Source organism: Dipteris shenzhenensis, unplaced genomic scaffold, assembly GCF_047967505.1.
Source record: "Dipteris shenzhenensis isolate YYH24624 ecotype China unplaced genomic scaffold, Dip_SZ_1.0 scaf0432, whole genome shotgun sequence".
NCBI classification, from domain to species: Eukaryota; Viridiplantae; Streptophyta; class Polypodiopsida; order Gleicheniales; family Dipteridaceae; genus Dipteris; species Dipteris shenzhenensis.
In genome coordinates, this window is record NW_028239738.1 from 1 (window position 1) to 7500 (window position 7500).

The window sequence follows — 7500 nt, forward strand, 5'->3', positions numbered from 1 at the left end:
AATCGTCACTCAATAGATTCGGTTATCGGTGGGAATTTGTTTCCCACCAACGAGTAGTTACAGCTCCGCATCTGATAAGTAAGGTAGGTATCTGCCCCTCCTTCTATCACACACTTGATTGAGATTACCAAGATGTTAGTAATATTAGTCGAGCAAATTGTCGAATCTACGTATTCTCCCCCCCGTCTCAAATAATGGGATACATGCGTATTCTGGGCGTGGCAAATCGACTTCCATTATTTGTGTCGAAGCGGAATCTGTTCATACAAGCTAATTCTTCTAAGCGATAACTGGGCCAAAGGAAACGTTTGATTTTCTGAGTCCCACTCAGGTCGCTAGACTCTTCACTCTTGTTCATCCATTCCACTCCAGAAGGGTAGCCCAAAGGGTCCCTTTCGGATTTCACGGAGCTCAAAATCAATAGGGATCTGAGAAATCGCGATTTGCGACGATGTCTCGGAAGCAGGAGATCTTCGATGTTATGGAGATAGGAGCGATTCCTATTCCTCTCCCCATTGATGAGTGACAAACGCAGCATGCACCCGCCAAATATATTTCTATTCAATCTTCTTTTGAATCTGTTTCGAAATTTCAGTGGGATACTAACCATTTTATACATGAGAATCTAATCATCGAATATTCGCGGTAAACGATGGGCTGAAATAACAAACAAATCATCTAGAATCTCGCGTTTCTCTTCGTTGAGAAAAAGATTCAACAAATCGCAATCTATACCCATATTGACACAGAAGGAAGTAAGATCCTGCTCATTTTCTAATACGTTGATGAGAGATATCAAATCCCTCAGTCTTTATAATTCTCTTTCTAATGCTTCGGATTCCCATTTCCATTGAAAAATATAATAGTGACTCCCCCTCTCTCTTAGAAGTATTTCATCCGAATCAATCTCTTCTTCCTGTAACCCGTAATCCGTGCCTAATCTCTGAAATCTTTCATTTGGGGTAGCGGGAACCCTCTCCCACAAAATAGAAGTCCCAGGTACAAATTTCGATCTTGTTTCGTATACATCCTTTGCTTCCGCGGGATCCGGAATTACCCACAACACCAAATCGGATTTCGGATTCAACTCACGTTCCGGATCAAGTATTCGTGGATGAGAAATTCCCTTCCCTGCAATAAGTTCTCTGATACGATTCCCTAAACGAGTTTCCCTTATCGCCGCATTCCACCCCGCCGGAAATTTTTGTATATCTACATCTCGTGAGGAATCAATAAAACTATGTAACAAATAACTGTATTTACGACGTTTATTGATATTTCTCACTCGATCTCTGAGGAAAGGGGTTTCAGTATATATGGAATAATCGTTTTGTCTATCACGAAATACATATTCATGCTCGGCGAGAAAACTTCCCCCGATGCTTCTGAATCCATATAAATTTTCGATGTCCGATCTCCATCTCTTCGGTGCAATTTTTTGCCATAACTCCAATGACAGGTTGTACTTGTCGGGACAGCCTAACAAACTCCCCAAATCATTTGCATTCAATTCCCAAAGTTGTTTGGAAAGTCCCCGCATCGTAGCAAAATTATTAATATGTTCATCGATACCATACCCACGTACAATCCCGCCAGTTCTGTCATCGGGACATCCCACGGAATCGCTCTTTCCCCCGTCATGTTTACCGCCATCAAAAAATTCTGGGGTTTCCCCTCCCCCTTTCGGATAACAACCATGATCACCGCGCGGATAATTCCAATCTTCCGAAGCATCATCCAGATTCTCATTATCCTTACATCCCTTCCGGTTATCGAGATACCCCGCATCCTTGCTATCTTCCGCAATTTCCATCAAAGAATCCAAATCCAGGTTGTTTTTCATGCTTACATGCCACAGAATGTCGTGAATGTGCGCCTGAGACGGTAATCCTATAGATTGATTATCGATAACTCGCGGTATTCCCTCCCTAATTCCGGAAATAGCTAGAATTGGGTGGTTTGCATCCCCATGAACCCCACCAACTTGATTCGTCACTTTCACCAGTTGCACCCGAAATCTAGCAAAATTGTCGAGATAATGAGCAAAAGCTCTATTGACTCTTCGAAATAATCCCGCTACTAGTAGAAGATACTTCTCAAACAATTCTGCGACCGATATGCGGGATCTCAAATAAATTCCCTGAATATTGACTAATTTCGTTTGGAATCTCAAAGAACTAGTCAGATTTGTATTAATTAGTCTGTCATCTATTCCCGGTTTACTAAAACGGAGTGATTTGGTGCTACGCCCACCCCCGCCAACCCCTTCGGTTAACAGATTTCTGAATGCATGCATGTCTGATTCGGGTTCGGATTTGGATCCACCAACGGTATCTTTTACTGGTTCATCATCGGTACCCGCAAAGTATCGGGATTTATTATCAATGGGAATTGATGTTTCATCTATTCCACCAGTACCTGGTTCACCGTGTGACGGCCCCTCTTTCCACCCGGTCCCTGTATCATTTGGAATATCTCCCCCAACAAAATCGGTTCCACTCCAATTCTCCCAAATCCCTTCAATTTTACGAAGGAAATTCAATTTCCCCAATGGAAACCTTGCGGATACACCCAATTTGGAGTAGAGACGACGCATTTGCCTAGTCCGCAATGCGAGACTACGTCTCAAAATTCTCATCAATTTCTTCCGGATAGGTTTCCAGAAGGAGGGATCTTTCTTAATAGTTCCAAAAGGTACATCTGTTTGGAATCCCCAAGCTGTTAAATAGCTAGATGGAGATTTTCCTCGCCTCAATCTATTTTTTCTCCCCGATTCCCGAGTCTTGAGATACCTGGGATTCATATCATTTTCCAAAATGGTTGGGCGCCTCCTCCCGCGAGTACGCCAAGGCTTCAACCGGAAAGGATACAAAATCTTTATCTGAAGACCCTCCTTCAACCAACGACCGGGTAAACGAGTGTGTGAGAATCCCTCGCCGTCGTAGGTGCATTTGATGTGGGATTCTTTGCGCCACTCACTCCAATCCTCATCCCATTCGGGAGCTTGAAAAAATAAAATACGACCGAAATTCTTGAGTGTTATCAATACAGGCAGTTTCACATATTTCCGAAGAGTCGATTGCATAACCAATAATAAACCCCGCCCCGTGTGGATGGAACTCACATCGAACCTAGCTGCTATAGCTGGGCGGTCGGATTTCGCTCGCTCCCCCTCTCTCGAGGATGAAAGAGATATTAGTTCCTGTTCGGGTTGGGTACTAGTTTCTCTCCTCGCGTCACCGGCCGATTCCTCAAAATCTACACCAGTTAATTCTCCGGCAGGAAATCGAAACGGAGTGGGTAGTTCCATTAATCTAAAGAAGAGAGGTGAATGTGCCTTATCTTGAAATACTTCCCAAACCAGTGTCTTACGTCTTCTGGAGCGCATAGAGCCTTTTATAGGTTTCCGACGAAAATCAGAGCTTTTTGCAAAACGTTTGACCAGTCTGCGTGTTTTCAGCCGCGTCTTCCCGACGCTGATTGCTAAATTTTTTAACTTTCTGTTACGAATATCAGTTGACCCACCCGCGACATCGAACCTATTATCATATATTAAGTGAGTATTGCGGGCCAATTCCTCCGACAGTTCCTCAATCTCGAGGATCGAACGTATTTTTTGTTTTGAAGAGTCAAGTCTTTCCCCACCAATTAGAGGTACGTCTAGCAAGCGGATCCAATCGAAGGCACCACAATCATCTCTGAGATAGGTGAAGAATAAAGCTAACTCTGTCGGAGATGAAGAAAATTTGAAGACTTGATCCCAAGTTACGGGGGTGGAATCACCCTTCGAAACTGAATAGTTTGTTTCTCCCACAACATCTTCAATCACGGCATCATCCGGTGTTTCGAACATGAAAATAAATATTTGCAAAGCATTTTTAGGTAATGCTTCCCGGGGAAGAGGAATCTCATTGCTTCTCAACTCTTTATACCTGATAGACACCCAATCCCGAATCTTATTACCGGAATTCAATTCATTGGCATACTCGTTGTTGTCAACCGCTTGCGATGCCAATGAATCAGACAGTATCCAGAATGAATCCGAGTTTGGAATCCTAGCACGACATGAATTATTCAAAAATGGATCATAAATCTTAGGTAATTCACCTCCGTTATCAGCCAATCCGGTCCTTCTTTCCATCGCTTTCCAGAAGATAGGCTCGGTGTCTAGGAATCGAATTCGGTCCTTTAACTCATTATTCAAATCCTTGTTTTTCCTGAATTGGTTCAAAATCCAGTCTTCATGCAGATGATGAGCTGGAAGTGGCATATCCGAATCCTCTAACGAGGTTCCTAACTGGTCTCCAAAGATCGACAAACTGGGTAACGCCGTGAGAGCCAACCGCTGTTTTCCACTAGTCAAACATTTGCTGAAAAAGTGATTTGATACTTGCTTCTTCACTAAGCTATCGCCGCCGAATCGGCTATTCTCTATATATCGTAAAGGACGATTTGGTTTGTATGGGTCGAACAAGGACGTGGGCCACGACTTGAAAATCCATAGCATCGAATCTGACAACTCCCGGAGATTGTTATCGAGCAAGACAAGTTCGTCTTCAAAATTCTTGGTGAAGAGAGGTACTGGAGCCTTACCCAAATAAACCAGTACATTAATGAGAACAACAATACTAAAAGTTTTGTAAATGACGCGTTTCATCAGCAGGTAGAGTATGGGTGAATCATATTCTACGCGAACCAGAAGTAATCTGGACAAGTAGCTGAATGACATATGACCGAGTGACCAACCCACGAAACTACTAATCAGAAATGTTATGTTGTTGCTATATCGAAAAATAAATAGGTGAATTGGTCTCGCCAATACGGGACTTGGTAAAAGAATTGGATTTAAAATCTGGAAAATGAAACTATCCAAGAATATATTACCGATTCGAAAGTCACTGAGTGAATTGGTCGGACGTAGAGTTCGATAATCCGGTAAATCCTTGGTTCGGAACCAGTAAAATAACATGTATGGTACTATTGGGACAGTTACAACATGTGGTTTCACTATCAATGCATATAGAGGTGAACAGAATATTGACAGAAATATTAGTAGCTATCCCATCATCAAACCACTCAAAGCGACGGTACCACTAAGATTCCCTCCCAAAAGAAAAGCTCTTATGGATAGTATTTGGGAGGGTCCAACGGGTAATGTTGTTAGTAATCCATAATATAGTCCGAATATTATAGGTGGACCTGCCACCTTCACCCGAGTAAGCAGCGAAACCTGCAGTAGATACAACGACATTTGAACGCTTTCTACGTTCATAATTATTTCCTTCCCATATTTTTCAGTTTTTTTTTTTTCCCGTAGAGTGCCGGCAACCTCTCCGTACCACTCCCGTAGCTAGCACAGCAACTCCTTCGGAAAGGAGTCGATGGATTTCTTAATCATGAGGAGACAGAATCCCATGATTAAGAATTTGGAGACGTCTCTATGCATTTCCCTCAATGGTCACTTCCCGTCACCCAATAATTCTATAATTTAGTGATTTGTTACCATCTGCTTCGACAGGTTACTCCAACCCAGACGCCCCGGATTATTATTACGCCGTAGGGGACGAGTAACAAGTTCAAGCACATCCCTCGCATTAGTGGATCCATGGATTTGGGCAAAGGTGAACTCGACAGACCATTTTGTATCAATACCTCTTGCTTCTAAAGGATTGGCATGAGCCATTCCAGTAATTGCTGAATCAGGTTTTAATTCATGCATACGCTGTATCTGGTTATAATTATCCGGTTTTTCCACGATCCGTGGCATGAGTGTACCCATCTCTTTGCAAGTATCTCGTGAGAAAGATGGCTCGGCAGCTTGATATCGTTTATCCATGTAGGGAATACCTGTTTCGTAGACAACCATTCCGCAGCGAATTGGGAATCTTGCTATAGAAATTTCTGATAGATTATCTCCCGTAAAAGATATAGATTTACCAGCTGCTATCTCAAGATAGTCTCTCAGACTCTTCCATATCTCATCCTCCCTCTCCTTCAAACCCTGAGGTTCCATATTAAAGGCGGAACAAATCTTTTCTATCCAAGCACGCGTCCCATCAGGACCAATAGGAAAAGGTGCTCCAATTAACTGGCATTTACGACGCCGCATCAGAGTCGTCGCTGTACGGCTCAGAGAGGGATTCACGCCGCAAACATACACTCCCTTGCCTAATGATGGAAGTTCAGTATATCTCTGGGAGGGTAACCACCCCGATACCTGAATGGATTGACGTTTCGATTCCGGATTCGGTTGAGAAGCTACAGTTGAAGTTAGAGATCCAAAAAGAACTGAAGCATGATTCTTTAATTTCCGTCCCTCCGGATTAGCCCCCCCCGCTTCCGTCGTCGCAGTGTCAACACCCCCAACTAAATCCTGTTTCTGTTCGTGTCTAGATATGTCAAATTCCGGACACCGATGCGTCGTGGCAGCTGATACAGTATCCTCTCCCTGAGTAAAAGCATAATCCGATCCATTGGCCCGCGCAACTACAATTGGTACTCCAAGTTCGTTTTCTAGCTTGGGTGCTATGCCTTCTAGGTCCGTCTTTGTTATTTCCGTGGTACATGTGCCAATCCAAATAATGACACTAGGGTTTCTATCTCGTTTTATTTGGATACAAATTCTCTCCAATTCCCCTTGATCATTTAATTGGGCCGAGACGTCCCCCTCTTCCGACTCTGCCATTGCATAACGAGGTTCCGCAAGGATCGTAACTCCAAGAGCGTTCTGTAAGAAATAACCACAAGTCTTTGTACCTACCACTGGGGAAAAGCTGTCTTCGATCTTTTGATATAACCAAGCCACACAACTAATGGGGCAAGAAGTGTGATAATTTCCGGTTTCACATTCAAAAGTGAGAGTTTCGGGAGTCTTCGTGAAAGGGTTTCCTCAGAAAGGGTACACATACAAGAAATTTGCAGTTTCGGTTTCGAATCATCGTAAAATCAAGCAGAATATCCTGTTGAGTTTGCTGGGCATTCCTCTGCCCCCCACCATCGGGATTCAGATAGAAATCGGAGAGCAGACTGAATAATTCTCTATCTGGAATTTCCCTTGGCACAACCCCTTCTGGTCGAGACAATATCTGATCCGCCACATTGGGATGGAAATCACAAACATAATTGAGATCTGATTGACATTCAGCCGTTTCAAACAATGTTTTCCCCTTCACCCTCGAGACCCGAATGTCCTCAATGAGAGGCAACACTTCCAGCACAGGCATCGGGCAGGCTTCTACATGTTTATCAATGAGATCTCTCCTAGATGTCCGATTCCCCACCAAACCTGCTAATCGCAATGGGTGGGTATGTGCCTTCTCCCTAACCGACGCAGCAATACGATTTGCTGCAAAAGGGGCATCGAATCCATTATCCGTGATAATAATGCAATAATCCGCATGATTCGATGGAGCGGCAAAACCTCCACGGACTACGTCCCCTAAAACGTCGAATAGAGTAGTATCATATTCATAAGAAGCATTCGATTCTTTCGATGATTTA